The following is an 18,739-nucleotide window of genomic DNA, read 5'->3' as shown; positions in this document are numbered from 1 at the left end:
GTCGATTATAATCATTTTTTATGAATAGATATACCCCGGAAATCCTACCCAGTTTGGAGAAAAAAATTCGAGAAGGTGTGAAATTTTTCAAGAAAATTAAAAAATTTTAAATCGTTCTAAAAAAATTATTTCTGATTGCAGGGACCAATTATAATAATTTTTGGTCGATAGACATACCCTCGAAATCGTAACCATTTTCGAGAAAAAAATTCCTTACCGAAAATATAATTTCAGGCGAAAAATGCTTCCCGTAAATTTTATGTTTGAATCTTTAAAACACCATAACTTCCGAACGGATTGGACGATTTTAATGTTAAAAAAGCCAAACGCCGCGTATTTTAGTGTAGAATATGTAACAATTATAAAAATATTGGAAAGGTTGTTCCTTGGCCCCGTAATGTTAGAAAACCCCCATAAAAATGGTCCAATTTTCAACTTATATAGCCATAACTCCTATAATAGTGAATATATTTCAATGAAACTTTTTTCTCAAGTAGAGCCCATAGGTACCTACAAAAAAGTATTAAACAACTTTTCTGTAGGACGTCAAGCGAAATTATTAAAAATCAAAAACGAATTTTTAAGAAAAATCAACAGGGGATAGGTAGGTAGGTAGGTAGGTGCCTAAATTTTTCAGCGAAATTGAAAAGTTTCAAATCGTTCTGGAAAAATTATTTTCGGTTGCGGAGGTAAATTATAATCATTTTCGGTGAATAGACATACTCCCGAAATCTTACCCACTTTCGAGAAAAAATTCAGTATTGGCGGAACTTTAAACGTTAATAACTTTTTAACGAAGCCACCATCAACAAATTGGTATTCTTGATTTTCGTCTTATTTTGGCCTCTAGAATCTCCCATTAATATTTTTCCCAAGGGTGGCCGAACACCCTGTATATGTATGCATGTATGTATGTATAACAGAAAACAAAAAAACACAAAAAATATTATTTTAATTTAACGCAACCTTAATTTAATAAATTATAATTTCTAATAATATATTTTTTCATGTAAAGCCACTATATTTCTTTCATTATTCTTTCGCGTCATTACTTTAAGGTAATTTAGGTTTTAAATATGTTAAGCAAAAATCATGTTATCCAGTGCTGTACAAAGGTTTTCGCAATTTTCTTATCGTGTTAGAGCGAAAGCGTGTTATAGGGGATATGATGCCGTGTTGTAGGGGACAAGCATCCCTGTATAGGGAAATTCTCTTTTACAAATGTCGACGGAATCCCGACGTAACACCTGTATTCACGAGTTGTTATTAATGAAGTTGAAGGTAGACGATCAACCAAGATTCACACGTAACCAGTCTTCCGAATTCAAGGACACTTCAATTTGGCGACAAGCATGGGATGCTGCTCACGAAATACACGAAATTTACTTACATAACCTAAATCGAGCACGTACTCTACCTCACTTACGGGCACGAACGTAAGGCGATTTATACAGTCGATATCGCCGATTTTTACAAAAGGTAAGTTTTAACATTTAAGTAAACAAAGCCTCTGTAAGTTTTATTTTCCATACTTCAAAAGTAAAAATAAATACATGAAAAAAGAAAAAAACGTTCTTGACAAGTCCTATAAAATACTTGAGTTCAGTTTGTTCATAATTCATCGGTAAAAGAATCTAACTCTATGTTATCCGATACACAAGATATAAAGTCAGTTTCTCCTTTCATTGTTAGATGCGTTGACTTTAATTTTATAAATTATGATGATAAGTATGATGATTTTACGGAAAGAGTTTATTTTTAATATTAAAGATTTCCTATATAAAGACAAGAAGGATATTTTTACCAATATCTGTCTATCTATCTTGATATTCTTCCCACTTGGCCCACTTACTTTAACCAGTCTGAGTAAATCATCAGTACTATCTCTATTTTTATTAATAAAAATAATAGTTGGATAACATAGAACTTAATATTATTAGTCACACCACTAATAAAATGAATCTGCGATTCCATATCCAAAGATATAGTATAAGCTAGAAAATTCAGATTATTCAAGTTACTTCTATCACTCGTCAAATTTTTTATGAAATTCTATGCTAATTCATGCTCTTTAAAATATAATTATAATCTACTGGGACTTTTAGTTAACTTATGTTTTAATGAATCAATAATCAAAGTATCTATAATTAATATTAAAATCAAATAAGAGTAGTCGAAATAGTATTAATATTATCTTTTGTTAATACTATCAGTCTCTGATATTTAAATTTTATTAAATATTTTAAATCTGTTATCGCCTTGTTCAAATAATTCATTACTAGCTTTGATAATATATTTTGGGATGGATTTTTTAAGAATGGAATAAAAGGAATTCAGTTGTGAATTTTTATGAGGAATAAAGGGATATTATTATACTATCAACATGTATATCGTTCTTTAACTTGCCCATTTAGATATTTATATACTTGTATAAATATAAACCCACACTAAAATCATGTAAATATCTAAATCATTTTTAAATCTATGATTTGGAAAATTTTAGGGACTTGGAACTTAATTCATCTTTTATCTTACAGTTTTATCACACTTTGGAAGATAAAAATCATAATTAAACTTACATATACATAAATAATAATTTAATTTATTTTGCATAAAAACTTCATTTTCTATGACCAAAAATTCGAAATTCGTTTCATTTTTACAAAAAAAGTGATTGGGATGTCCCAATCGGTAAGTATCATTTGTCGATTATCTTAAATATCTTATTATATTTTTTTATATACTAAATTTTCAAACCTCTTTACCTTGATATCTTCTTTTTCATGTAATTTGAATACTTTTCTAAAGTAATCTTTTGTAAAATGTTCTGTTAATCTAAATTATCTAATAAATCTATATCAGAATTAGTTAATTCTGTTATAAGATAAGTGAAATCAATGAAGACGAAGTTGCCAATATCTATTAAGTCAACTACTTTCGGTAATACATTTGGTTAAACATTCTTTCTTATTTTTTATCTCTGAATTTCGAGATTACACAGATTAAAAAAATTTGTCTCTCTTTATTATTGTATCTATTTTTTCAGAGGGTAAATAGGTTCGTCATCCCCTTCTTCATTTGGCTTATCTTCATTTTCTTTCTTTCTTTCTTTATTTGAAATTTGAAAAGTCTATCCTTCTTTTATTAACTTAACCCAGACCTAACCAGACCACAATTCATCTTTCATATATTACTTCTAAATTCTTTCTTATTAATACTTTTCTGTATTAAAAAGTAAGTAGTCTTTCATGTGATGCTTATTCAACATTCTTACTACAGCTTGGTGTTGTTGTTGTTAATTGTTGTTTCTTTTTTTTACCAAGAATAAAGTTATTTAAGAAGTTTATGCAGAAAATTTCACGTGAAAAATTTATTTTCTTAGAAAAGTACAACGTAGAACTATATATGATATGTTGTTTGTTTATAAAATCACCAATAACTACGTATAAATATGGAAATATGGAATTATTCTATATTCTAACATTTAAACGACATTATACATACAATAATTGTATTAACCATATATCCAAGCTAACCAGTTTAGCCAGCATATGGACTTCTTTAACAGTTCTCCGTATTCCTTCAAATAGCATGTCATTAGTGTTGTACGCACTGCATCTCATATTATACGCAATTAATGTGACTTTTATACATATTATGCAACTGTATTATATCAACAAAGGGTGTACAAACCCGTAAATAAATAAAGAAGTATTAAAAAAAGGGTAACGTGGAACTTGAAATGATTTTTTAGTTATTTTCTTTGGATATTAAAGTAGATTTCATTGGATGTAAGAGTAGATGTAATTGGACAGTTAAGTATTTTTTATTATATTGTTAAAGCAATGTGTTTTAAGGGGAGGAGGTTTAAACACCTCGCCTAACCTAACCTCGTCCGGATCTCGAGGGAAGGAACGCTGGGCAAATGGAAAATAATCGGTGCAAGTTGAATTTATTTTCGCTTAGTCGCCTTATACGATTAAGCCGTTTATTTCTTAAATTTTACTCTTAATTACAATAGATAGAAGAAAATAATTTTCTAATTTGTCGATGGAGACTTCGTTAAAAAGTAATTATTAACGTTTAAAGTTCCGTCGGTAAAATGCGCAAGATTTCGGGGGTATGTCTATTCCACTAAAAATGATTGTAATTGACCCCCGCAACCGCAAATAATTTTTCCAAAACGATTTGAATTGAATTTTTTTTTCCGTCGAACAACCTTCGTTTTCACACCTTCTCGAATTTTTTTCTAGAAAGTGGGTAGGATTTCTGGGGTATGTCTATTCACCAAAAATGATTGTAATTGACCCCCACAGCTAACAATATTTTTTTCAGAACGATTTGAAATATTTTAATTTCGTCGAAAAATTTCACACCTTCTCGAATTTTTTTCTAGAAAGTGGGTAGGATTTCGAGGGTATGTGTCATTACACAATGACCAAAAATGATTGTAATTGACCCCCGCAACCGAAAATAATTTTTCCAAAACGATTTGAATTGAATTTTTTTTTCTCTGTAAGGTTACATAGATTAGATTTTCGGTAAGGAATTTTTTTCTCGAAAATGCGTAGGATCTCGGGGGTATGTGTAATGACCAAAAATTATTGTAATTTACCCTCACAACCGAAAATAATTTTTTTAGAACGATTTGAAAAATTTTTTACCTCTTGTTTTATAGTTGTTCCTTCCGATCCATAGGCATAATTTATGAAAAATCTTTTAAATGTTTCATATAAATCTTGGCAAGAATTAAATTTTCTGTAAAAAAAAATTAAATAAATTTGTTCTCTGCCTTCTCTAGAAAAGAAAAAATTAAATGAGATGAAATCTTATACATTACATGCTTACTTAAATCGCATTGAAAACGAATACCACAAATGTTTCAGAATAATCTGCAAAATGGTCTCACTCGCAAAGGGTTAATTGAGAAATAAATGTTTGGTAATTGAAAACAGGTAAGCAGGTTATTAACCAGCTGTTTTTTTCGCTAAGACAAATTGAAAACTCGGTTCTAACAAGGAAAAGTTGGAATGGTACCCGGTTTTGGGTTAGGTTTTACTTTAAGATATGTATTATTAAAGTTATTACAGGTACTATTTTCAGAAATAGAACTATATTCTATTCACCACTAATCAGCGTGGCCGTGAGTGATAAGGTGTTTGCCTGCAAGTTCGAGCTTCTTCTTTTGCTCTGCAGATTCGAACCCTGGTAGAACAAATCTTTTTTTTATTTTTTCAATCATATTTTCGTAGAATCGTACGTAACATGCTTCTTTTTTTTAAAGTTGAATTTAACCAAAATTACATTTACAACATAATATGTTATTTTCAATGTACGAAGTACATGAATCGGGATGGTACTTTTCGTAAAAACAGTCAAAACATAAAAATTTCAAGCACCACGTGCATCTAACGAAAGTTCTGTTTTCACAGAAATTACAAAATTTTCTATTTAATGATGATGATGGAATGGAATGACCGCTTCATTTACATTGATAAAATGTGAACGATTTTCGGATAGTCGTACCTCGTACTTTTTACCTTATACTTGAGGTAAAAAGGGGTATAACCGGGTAAAACAGTTTTATGACATTACCTGCTAACTCATGTTACTGTTCTGATGAAAATGAAACGCTATGTTTTGTATTCGACTATGTCCTTTTAAAATTTTTAATCCAACCCATACTTTGTATTAAACTGGTAAACGGGATCACTTTTCTTTTGTGGTTTAAACGGTGCACGATGGTGCACGTTATTAATTTTGATGGATCGATACAATTATTTTTTTATGCAAAGTTAAGCCAAATCAAACATATAATATATTTAGTTCGTCATAACAAATTGATAATTATACGGTTATCTAAAAACATATCGAGGAAAATCATTATTAATTAATTTCTGTAACTATTAATTCTACTACTAAGTTTTGTTTATGTTATAAAAATAAGAACTCTTCTTATTGAAAAATCCCACAGCGTGCACGATACTGGCAAAGAGTGGATTCTCATTTTAATTTATTAATTTTCAATCTTAAACTATTGATTTTGAAAAATCGTATTAATAATATACATATGCTACGCTCACATATAAGAATAATAATAAGAAAAAAATTTCTTTTTTTTTTCAATAATTAAAATATGATCAGGGGGTTTTAAAACCCATTTATTTTCGTAAAATAAATTTTACAAAATTTCTTTTTCAAACTACTTACGTACTTTGCTTATGTGCGCCTACATCGTCATGTGCGTCGGAAAGTAAAAATGCCTGGGCAGTCAGTCGAGAATCTCGACTCGAGATTCCAAATCGTATGCCGTTGACGGGAGGTCGGATTTCAGTTGTTAAGAGCGAGAAGGCAAATGTGAGCCTTTCTCTCTCGACTCTCACGAGGCGGTCCGAAATTACTTCGGGCAGCGTCAGTTTGCCTTTGTCGACTTTCCGAAACATTACGAGCTCACGTACGCGTGAGAGAGCACACTATGCCTTCGGTGCACTTCTGGCACCTCTGATTTCAGACACTTCCTCTAAACCAATGAAAAAGCTTTTCGAACAAAAGTTACACAGAAATGACAACACTTGACAAGAAATTGCAATAGTAGAAATTAGCAAAACAGTTTTTATTCAACAAAAAATCAAGGTCGTTTCAACAAAAATATATAATTTTTGTCTATCGATTTGTTTGTTGTATCTTTGTATTCTCTTTAAAAAAAAAGTGTAAGAGGTCTTAGGTCGAAAATTGACTGGAATTCTTTAGAAGCTATGATTTTTCTTCCGAATTCCCATTCACGCGACACACTGTCTCCGCTCCGCCGCCCCCGGAGGAGGATTAAACTTCATTAAATAAACGAAATACAGTTTGAAACCCTCCTATAACACGGTAGATCGGTTCCTATAAAATGCCGTGTTGTCTGAAACCGTGTTATATGAGACCTAACCCAGAGCCAGTTCACTCGAAAAGGGAGGGGAGTTATGGTCCGAAAACTTATTAAAAACGAATATTTTTTTTTAATTCAATGACAGAATTTACCACACAGTATTTGTTTAAATAAGTAATATATTTAACATAACAGGAAATAATTAAATAAATATGAATGAGCGCAAGCAGGCTGTTGCAGCTCGTAATGCAAATGAAAACGTAACATACGAGAAACGTCGCGAGAAGGCGTCCCCAAGACGAAAGAAACAAAACCGTCAACGATGTGAATGACGCGCATCTCAACGACCTATTTTATATCAAACACATATAGATCGCTTTCTCACATTCTACATAAGGAATTTAATTTTTCTATGTATACAGGGTGTTCGACCACCCCTGGGAAAAATTTTAATGGGAGATTCTAGAGGCCAAAATAAGACGAAAATCAAGAATACCAATTTGTTGATGGAGGCTTCGTTAAAAAGTTATTAACAATTAAATTAAAAAATTTCAAATCGTTTTGGAAAAATTATTTTCGGTTGCGGGGGTCAATTACAATCATTTTTTATGAATACACATATCCCCGACAATCCTACCCTCCTTCGAGAAAAAAATTCGGGTAGGTGGTGAAATTTCTCGGCGAAAAAAAAAATTTTTCAAATCGTTCTAAAAAAATTATTTCCGATTGCAAGGGTCGATTATAATCATTTTTTATGAATAGATATACCCCGGAAATCCTACCCAGTTTGGAGAAAAAAATTCGAGAAGGTGTGAAATTTTTCAAGAAAATTAAAAAATTTTAAATCGTTCTAAAAAAATTATTTCTGATTGCAGGGACCAATTATAATAATTTTTGGTCGATAGACATACCCTCGAAATCGTAACCATTTTCGAGAAAAAAATTCCTTACCGAAAATATAATTTCAGGCGAAAAATGCTTCCCGTAAATTTTATGTTTGAATCTTTAAAACACCATAACTTCCGAACGGATTGGACGATTTTAATGTTAAAAAAGCCAAACGCCGCGTATTTTAGTGTAGAATATGTAACAATTATAAAAATATTGGAAAGGTTGTTCCTTGGCCCCGTAATGTTAGAAAACCCCCATAAAAATGGTCCAATTTTCAACTTATATAGCCATAACTCCTATAATAGTGAATATATTTCAATGAAACTTTTTTCTCAAGTAGAGCCCATAGGTACCTACAAAAAAGTATTAAACAACTTTTCTGTAGGACGTCAAGCGAAATTATTAAAAATCAAAAACGAATTTTTAAGAAAAATCAACAGGGGATAGGTAGGTAGGTAGGTAGGTGCCTAAATTTTTCAGCGAAATTGAAAAGTTTCAAATCGTTCTGGAAAAATTATTTTCGGTTGCGGAGGTAAATTATAATCATTTTCGGTGAATAGACATACTCCCGAAATCTTACCCACTTTCGAGAAAAAATTCAGTATTGGCGGAACTTTAAACGTTAATAACTTTTTAACGAAGCCACCATCAACAAATTGGTATTCTTGATTTTCGTCTTATTTTGGCCTCTAGAATCTCCCATTAATATTTTTCCCAAGGGTGGCCGAACACCCTGTATATGTATGCATGTATGTATGTATAACAGAAAACAAAAAAACACAAAAAATATTATTTTAATTTAACGCAACCTTAATTTAATAAATTATAATTTCTAATAATATATTTTTTCATGTAAAGCCACTATATTTCTTTCATTATTCTTTCGCGTCATTACTTTAAGGTAATTTAGGTTTTAAATATGTTAAGCAAAAATCATGTTATCCAGTGCTGTACAAAGGTTTTCGCAATTTTCTTATCGTGTTAGAGCGAAAGCGTGTTATAGGGGATATGATGCCGTGTTGTAGGGGACAAGCATCCCTGTATAGGGAAATTCTCTTTTACAAATGTCGACGGAATCCCGACGTAACACCTGTATTCACGAGTTGTTATTAATGAAGTTGAAGGTAGACGATCAACCAAGATTCACACGTAACCAGTCTTCCGAATTCAAGGACACTTCAATTTGGCGACAAGCATGGGATGCTGCTCACGAAATACACGAAATTTACTTACATAACCTAAATCGAGCACGTACTCTACCTCACTTACGGGCACGAACGTAAGGCGATTTATACAGTCGATATCGCCGATTTTTACAAAAGGTAAGTTTTAACATTTAAGTAAACAAAGCCTCTGTAAGTTTTATTTTCCATACTTCAAAAGTAAAAATAAATACATGAAAAAAGAAAAAAACGTTCTTGACAAGTCCTATAAAATACTTGAGTTCAGTTTGTTCATAATTCATCGGTAAAAGAATCTAACTCTATGTTATCCGATACACAAGATATAAAGTCAGTTTCTCCTTTCATTGTTAGATGCGTTGACTTTAATTTTATAAATTATGATGATAAGTATGATGATTTTACGGAAAGAGTTTATTTTTAATATTAAAGATTTCCTATATAAAGACAAGAAGGATATTTTTACCAATATCTGTCTATCTATCTTGATATTCTTCCCACTTGGCCCACTTACTTTAACCAGTCTGAGTAAATCATCAGTACTATCTCTATTTTTATTAATAAAAATAATAGTTGGATAACATAGAACTTAATATTATTAGTCACACCACTAATAAAATGAATCTGCGATTCCATATCCAAAGATATAGTATAAGCTAGAAAATTCAGATTATTCAAGTTACTTCTATCACTCGTCAAATTTTTTATGAAATTCTATGCTAATTCATGCTCTTTAAAATATAATTATAATCTACTGGGACTTTTAGTTAACTTATGTTTTAATGAATCAATAATCAAAGTATCTATAATTAATATTAAAATCAAATAAGAGTAGTCGAAATAGTATTAATATTATCTTTTGTTAATACTATCAGTCTCTGATATTTAAATTTTATTAAATATTTTAAATCTGTTATCGCCTTGTTCAAATAATTCATTACTAGCTTTGATAATATATTTTGGGATGGATTTTTTAAGAATGGAATAAAAGGAATTCAGTTGTGAATTTTTATGAGGAATAAAGGGATATTATTATACTATCAACATGTATATCGTTCTTTAACTTGCCCATTTAGATATTTATATACTTGTATAAATATAAACCCACACTAAAATCATGTAAATATCTAAATCATTTTTAAATCTATGATTTGGAAAATTTTAGGGACTTGGAACTTAATTCATCTTTTATCTTACAGTTTTATCACACTTTGGAAGATAAAAATCATAATTAAACTTACATATACATAAATAATAATTTAATTTATTTTGCATAAAAACTTCATTTTCTATGACCAAAAATTCGAAATTCGTTTCATTTTTACAAAAAAAGTGATTGGGATGTCCCAATCGGTAAGTATCATTTGTCGATTATCTTAAATATCTTATTATATTTTTTTATATACTAAATTTTCAAACCTCTTTACCTTGATATCTTCTTTTTCATGTAATTTGAATACTTTTCTAAAGTAATCTTTTGTAAAATGTTCTGTTAATCTAAATTATCTAATAAATCTATATCAGAATTAGTTAATTCTGTTATAAGATAAGTGAAATCAATGAAGACGAAGTTGCCAATATCTATTAAGTCAACTACTTTCGGTAATACATTTGGTTAAACATTCTTTCTTATTTTTTATCTCTGAATTTCGAGATTACACAGATTAAAAAAATTTGTCTCTCTTTATTATTGTATCTATTTTTTCAGAGGGTAAATAGGTTCGTCATCCCCTTCTTCATTTGGCTTATCTTCATTTTCTTTCTTTCTTTCTTTATTTGAAATTTGAAAAGTCTATCCTTCTTTTATTAACTTAACCCAGACCTAACCAGACCACAATTCATCTTTCATATATTACTTCTAAATTCTTTCTTATTAATACTTTTCTGTATTAAAAAGTAAGTAGTCTTTCATGTGATGCTTATTCAACATTCTTACTACAGCTTGGTGTTGTTGTTGTTAATTGTTGTTTCTTTTTTTTACCAAGAATAAAGTTATTTAAGAAGTTTATGCAGAAAATTTCACGTGAAAAATTTATTTTCTTAGAAAAGTACAACGTAGAACTATATATGATATGTTGTTTGTTTATAAAATCACCAATAACTACGTATAAATATGGAAATATGGAATTATTCTATATTCTAACATTTAAACGACATTATACATACAATAATTGTATTAACCATATATCCAAGCTAACCAGTTTAGCCAGCATATGGACTTCTTTAACAGTTCTCCGTATTCCTTCAAATAGCATGTCATTAGTGTTGTACGCACTGCATCTCATATTATACGCAATTAATGTGACTTTTATACATATTATGCAACTGTATTATATCAACAAAGGGTGTACAAACCCGTAAATAAATAAAGAAGTATTAAAAAAAGGGTAACGTGGAACTTGAAATGATTTTTTAGTTATTTTCTTTGGATATTAAAGTAGATTTCATTGGATGTAAGAGTAGATGTAATTGGACAGTTAAGTATTTTTTATTATATTGTTAAAGCAATGTGTTTTAAGGGGAGGAGGTTTAAACACCTCGCCTAACCTAACCTCGTCCGGATCTCGAGGGAAGGAACGCTGGGCAAATGGAAAATAATCGGTGCAAGTTGAATTTATTTTCGCTTAGTCGCCTTATACGATTAAGCCGTTTATTTCTTAAATTTTACTCTTAATTACAATAGATAGAAGAAAATAATTTTCTAATTTGTCGATGGAGACTTCGTTAAAAAGTAATTATTAACGTTTAAAGTTCCGTCGGTAAAATGCGCAAGATTTCGGGGGTATGTCTATTCCACTAAAAATGATTGTAATTGACCCCCGCAACCGCAAATAATTTTTCCAAAACGATTTGAATTGAATTTTTTTTTCCGTCGAACAACCTTCGTTTTCACACCTTCTCGAATTTTTTTCTAGAAAGTGGGTAGGATTTCTGGGGTATGTCTATTCACCAAAAATGATTGTAATTGACCCCCACAGCTAACAATATTTTTTTCAGAACGATTTGAAATATTTTAATTTCGTCGAAAAATTTCACACCTTCTCGAATTTTTTTCTAGAAAGTGGGTAGGATTTCGAGGGTATGTGTCATTACACAATGACCAAAAATGATTGTAATTGACCCCCGCAACCGAAAATAATTTTTCCAAAACGATTTGAATTGAATTTTTTTTTCTCTGTAAGGTTACATAGATTAGATTTTCGGTAAGGAATTTTTTTCTCGAAAATGCGTAGGATCTCGGGGGTATGTGTAATGACCAAAAATTATTGTAATTTACCCTCACAACCGAAAATAATTTTTTTAGAACGATTTGAAAAATTTTTTACCTCTTGTTTTATAGTTGTTCCTTCCGATCCATAGGCATAATTTATGAAAAATCTTTTAAATGTTTCATATAAATCTTGGCAAGAATTAAATTTTCTGTAAAAAAAAATTAAATAAATTTGTTCTCTGCCTTCTCTAGAAAAGAAAAAATTAAATGAGATGAAATCTTATACATTACATGCTTACTTAAATCGCATTGAAAACGAATACCACAAATGTTTCAGAATAATCTGCAAAATGGTCTCACTCGCAAAGGGTTAATTGAGAAATAAATGTTTGGTAATTGAAAACAGGTAAGCAGGTTATTAACCAGCTGTTTTTTTCGCTAAGACAAATTGAAAACTCGGTTCTAACAAGGAAAAGTTGGAATGGTACCCGGTTTTGGGTTAGGTTTTACTTTAAGATATGTATTATTAAAGTTATTACAGGTACTATTTTCAGAAATAGAACTATATTCTATTCACCACTAATCAGCGTGGCCGTGAGTGATAAGGTGTTTGCCTGCAAGTTCGAGCTTCTTCTTTTGCTCTGCAGATTCGAACCCTGGTAGAACAAATCTTTTTTTTATTTTTTCAATCATATTTTCGTAGAATCGTACGTAACATGCTTCTTTTTTTTAAAGTTGAATTTAACCAAAATTACATTTACAACATAATATGTTATTTTCAATGTACGAAGTACATGAATCGGGATGGTACTTTTCGTAAAAACAGTCAAAACATAAAAATTTCAAGCACCACGTGCATCTAACGAAAGTTCTGTTTTCACAGAAATTACAAAATTTTCTATTTAATGATGATGATGGAATGGAATGACCGCTTCATTTACATTGATAAAATGTGAACGATTTTCGGATAGTCGTACCTCGTACTTTTTACCTTATACTTGAGGTAAAAAGGGGTATAACCGGGTAAAACAGTTTTATGACATTACCTGCTAACTCATGTTACTGTTCTGATGAAAATGAAACGCTATGTTTTGTATTCGACTATGTCCTTTTAAAATTTTTAATCCAACCCATACTTTGTATTAAACTGGTAAACGGGATCACTTTTCTTTTGTGGTTTAAACGGTGCACGATGGTGCACGTTATTAATTTTGATGGATCGATACAATTATTTTTTTATGCAAAGTTAAGCCAAATCAAACATATAATATATTTAGTTCGTCATAACAAATTGATAATTATACGGTTATCTAAAAACATATCGAGGAAAATCATTATTAATTAATTTCTGTAACTATTAATTCTACTACTAAGTTTTGTTTATGTTATAAAAATAAGAACTCTTCTTATTGAAAAATCCCACAGCGTGCACGATACTGGCAAAGAGTGGATTCTCATTTTAATTTATTAATTTTCAATCTTAAACTATTGATTTTGAAAAATCGTATTAATAATATACATATGCTACGCTCACATATAAGAATAATAATAAGAAAAAAATTTCTTTTTTTTTTCAATAATTAAAATATGATCAGGGGGTTTTAAAACCCATTTATTTTCGTAAAATAAATTTTACAAAATTTCTTTTTCAAACTACTTACGTACTTTGCTTATGTGCGCCTACATCGTCATGTGCGTCGGAAAGTAAAAATGCCTGGGCAGTCAGTCGAGAATCTCGACTCGAGATTCCAAATCGTATGCCGTTGACGGGAGGTCGGATTTCAGTTGTTAAGAGCGAGAAGGCAAATGTGAGCCTTTCTCTCTCGACTCTCACGAGGCGGTCCGAAATTACTTCGGGCAGCGTCAGTTTGCCTTTGTCGACTTTCCGAAACATTACGAGCTCACGTACGCGTGAGAGAGCACACTATGCCTTCGGTGCACTTCTGGCACCTCTGATTTCAGACACTTCCTCTAAACCAATGAAAAAGCTTTTCGAACAAAAGTTACACAGAAATGACAACACTTGACAAGAAATTGCAATAGTAGAAATTAGCAAAACAGTTTTTATTCAACAAAAAATCAAGGTCGTTTCAACAAAAATATATAATTTTTGTCTATCGATTTGTTTGTTGTATCTTTGTATTCTCTTTAAAAAAAAAGTGTAAGAGGTCTTAGGTCGAAAATTGACTGGAATTCTTTAGAAGCTATGATTTTTCTTCCGAATTCCCATTCACGCGACACACTGTCTCCGCTCCGCCGCCCCCGGAGGAGGATTAAACTTCATTAAATAAACGAAATACAGTTTGAAACCCTCCTATAACACGGTAGATCGGTTCCTATAAAATGCCGTGTTGTCTGAAACCGTGTTATATGAGACCTAACCCAGAGCCAGTTCACTCGAAAAGGGAGGGGAGTTATGGTCCGAAAACTTATTAAAAACGAATATTTTTTTTTAATTCAATGACAGAATTTACCACACAGTATTTGTTTAAATAAGTAATATATTTAACATAACAGGAAATAATTAAATAAATATGAATGAGCGCAAGCAGGCTGTTGCAGCTCGTAATGCAAATGAAAACGTAACATACGAGAAACGTCGCGAGAAGGCGTCCCCAAGACGAAAGAAACAAAACCGTCAACGATGTGAATGACGCGCATCTCAACGACCTATTTTATATCAAACACATATAGATCGCTTTCTCACATTCTACATAAGGAATTTAATTTTTCTATGTATACAGGGTGTTCGACCACCCCTGGGAAAAATTTTAATGGGAGATTCTAGAGGCCAAAATAAGACGAAAATCAAGAATACCAATTTGTTGATGGAGGCTTCGTTAAAAAGTTATTAACAATTAAATTAAAAAATTTCAAATCGTTTTGGAAAAATTATTTTCGGTTGCGGGGGTCAATTACAATCATTTTTTATGAATACACATATCCCCGACAATCCTACCCTCCTTCGAGAAAAAAATTCGGGTAGGTGGTGAAATTTCTCGGCGAAAAAAAAAATTTTTCAAATCGTTCTAAAAAAATTATTTCCGATTGCAAGGGTCGATTATAATCATTTTTTATGAATAGATATACCCCGGAAATCCTACCCAGTTTGGAGAAAAAAATTCGAGAAGGTGTGAAATTTTTCAAGAAAATTAAAAAATTTTAAATCGTTCTAAAAAAATTATTTCTGATTGCAGGGACCAATTATAATAATTTTTGGTCGATAGACATACCCTCGAAATCGTAACCATTTTCGAGAAAAAAATTCCTTACCGAAAATATAATTTCAGGCGAAAAATGCTTCCCGTAAATTTTATGTTTGAATCTTTAAAACACCATAACTTCCGAACGGATTGGACGATTTTAATGTTAAAAAAGCCAAACGCCGCGTATTTTAGTGTAGAATATGTAACAATTATAAAAATATTGGAAAGGTTGTTCCTTGGCCCCGTAATGTTAGAAAACCCCCATAAAAATGGTCCAATTTTCAACTTATATAGCCATAACTCCTATAATAGTGAATATATTTCAATGAAACTTTTTTCTCAAGTAGAGCCCATAGGTACCTACAAAAAAGTATTAAACAACTTTTCTGTAGGACGTCAAGCGAAATTATTAAAAATCAAAAACGAATTTTTAAGAAAAATCAACAGGGGATAGGTAGGTAGGTAGGTAGGTGCCTAAATTTTTCAGCGAAATTGAAAAGTTTCAAATCGTTCTGGAAAAATTATTTTCGGTTGCGGAGGTAAATTATAATCATTTTCGGTGAATAGACATACTCCCGAAATCTTACCCACTTTCGAGAAAAAATTCAGTATTGGCGGAACTTTAAACGTTAATAACTTTTTAACGAAGCCACCATCAACAAATTGGTATTCTTGATTTTCGTCTTATTTTGGCCTCTAGAATCTCCCATTAATATTTTTCCCAAGGGTGGCCGAACACCCTGTATATGTATGCATGTATGTATGTATAACAGAAAACAAAAAAACACAAAAAATATTATTTTAATTTAACGCAACCTTAATTTAATAAATTATAATTTCTAATAATATATTTTTTCATGTAAAGCCACTATATTTCTTTCATTATTCTTTCGCGTCATTACTTTAAGGTAATTTAGGTTTTAAATATGTTAAGCAAAAATCATGTTATCCAGTGCTGTACAAAGGTTTTCGCAATTTTCTTATCGTGTTAGAGCGAAAGCGTGTTATAGGGGATATGATGCCGTGTTGTAGGGGACAAGCATCCCTGTATAGGGAAATTCTCTTTTACAAATGTCGACGGAATCCCGACGTAACACCTGTATTCACGAGTTGTTATTAATGAAGTTGAAGGTAGACGATCAACCAAGATTCACACGTAACCAGTCTTCCGAATTCAAGGACACTTCAATTTGGCGACAAGCATGGGATGCTGCTCACGAAATACACGAAATTTACTTACATAACCTAAATCGAGCACGTACTCTACCTCACTTACGGGCACGAACGTAAGGCGATTTATACAGTCGATATCGCCGATTTTTACAAAAGGTAAGTTTTAACATTTAAGTAAACAAAGCCTCTGTAAGTTTTATTTTCCATACTTCAAAAGTAAAAATAAATACATGAAAAAAGAAAAAAACGTTCTTGACAAGTCCTATAAAATACTTGAGTTCAGTTTGTTCATAATTCATCGGTAAAAGAATCTAACTCTATGTTATCCGATACACAAGATATAAAGTCAGTTTCTCCTTTCATTGTTAGATGCGTTGACTTTAATTTTATAAATTATGATGATAAGTATGATGATTTTACGGAAAGAGTTTATTTTTAATATTAAAGATTTCCTATATAAAGACAAGAAGGATATTTTTACCAATATCTGTCTATCTATCTTGATATTCTTCCCACTTGGCCCACTTACTTTAACCAGTCTGAGTAAATCATCAGTACTATCTCTATTTTTATTAATAAAAATAATAGTTGGATAACATAGAACTTAATATTATTAGTCACACCACTAATAAAATGAATCTGCGATTCCATATCCAAAGATATAGTATAAGCTAGAAAATTCAGATTATTCAAGTTACTTCTATCACTCGTCAAATTTTTTATGAAATTCTATGCTAATTCATGCTCTTTAAAATATAATTATAATCTACTGGGACTTTTAGTTAACTTATGTTTTAATGAATCAATAATCAAAGTATCTATAATTAATATTAAAATCAAATAAGAGTAGTCGAAATAGTATTAATATTATCTTTTGTTAATACTATCAGTCTCTGATATTTAAATTTTATTAAATATTTTAAATCTGTTATCGCCTTGTTCAAATAATTCATTACTAGCTTTGATAATATATTTTGGGATGGATTTTTTAAGAATGGAATAAAAGGAATTCAGTTGTGAATTTTTATGAGGAATAAAGGGATATTATTATACTATCAACATGTATATCGTTCTTTAACTTGCCCATTTAGATATTTATATACTTGTATAAATATAAACCCACACTAAAATCATGTAAATATCTAAATCATTTTTAAATCTATGATTTGGAAAATTTTAGGGACTTGGAACTTAATTCATCTTTTATCTTACAGTTTTATCACACTTTGGAAGATAAAAATCATAATTAAACTTACATATACATAAATAATAATTTAATTTATTTTGCATAAAAACTTCATTTTCTATGACCAAAAATTCGAAATTCGTTTCATTTTTACAAAAAAAGTGATTGGGATGTCCCAATCGGTAAGTATCATTTGTCGATTATCTTAAATATCTTATTATATTTTTTTATATACTAAATTTTCAAACCTCTTTACCTTGATATCTTCTTTTTCATGTAATTTGAATACTTTTCTAAAGTAATCTTTTGTAAAATGTTCTGTTAATCTAAATTATCTAATAAATCTATATCAGAATTAGTTAATTCTGTTATAAGATAAGTGAAATCAATGAAGACGAAGTTGCCAATATCTATTAAGTCAACTACTTTCGGTAATACATTTGGTTAAACATTCTTTCTTATTTTTTATCTCTGAATTTCGAGATTACACAGATTAAAAAAATTTGTCTCTCTTTATTATTGTATCTATTTTTTCAGAGGGTAAATAGGTTCGTCATCCCCTTCTTCATTTGGCTTATCTTCATTTTCTTTCTTTCTTTCTTTATTTGAAATTTGAAAAGTCTATCCTTCTTTTATTAACTTAACCCAGACCTAACCAGACCACAATTCATCTTTCATATATTACTTCTAAATTCTTTCTTATTAATACTTTTCTGTATTAAAAAGTAAGTAGTCTTTCATGTGATGCTTATTCAACATTCTTACTACAGCTTGGTGTTGTTGTTGTTAATTGTTGTTTCTTTTTTTTACCAAGAATAAAGTTATTTAAGAAGTTTATGCAGAAAATTTCACGTGAAAAATTTATTTTCTTAGAAAAGTACAACGTAGAACTATATATGATATGTTGTTTGTTTATAAAATCACCAATAACTACGTATAAATATGGAAATATGGAATTATTCTATATTCTAACATTTAAACGACATTATACATACAATAATTGTATTAACCATATATCCA

Source organism: Colletes latitarsis, chromosome 14 (assembly GCF_051014445.1).
Source record: "Colletes latitarsis isolate SP2378_abdomen chromosome 14, iyColLati1, whole genome shotgun sequence".
Classification (NCBI taxonomy): domain Eukaryota; kingdom Metazoa; phylum Arthropoda; class Insecta; order Hymenoptera; family Colletidae; genus Colletes; species Colletes latitarsis.
The sequence above is the reverse complement of the archived record's forward strand: the minus strand, read 5'-3'. Positions refer to the sequence as shown.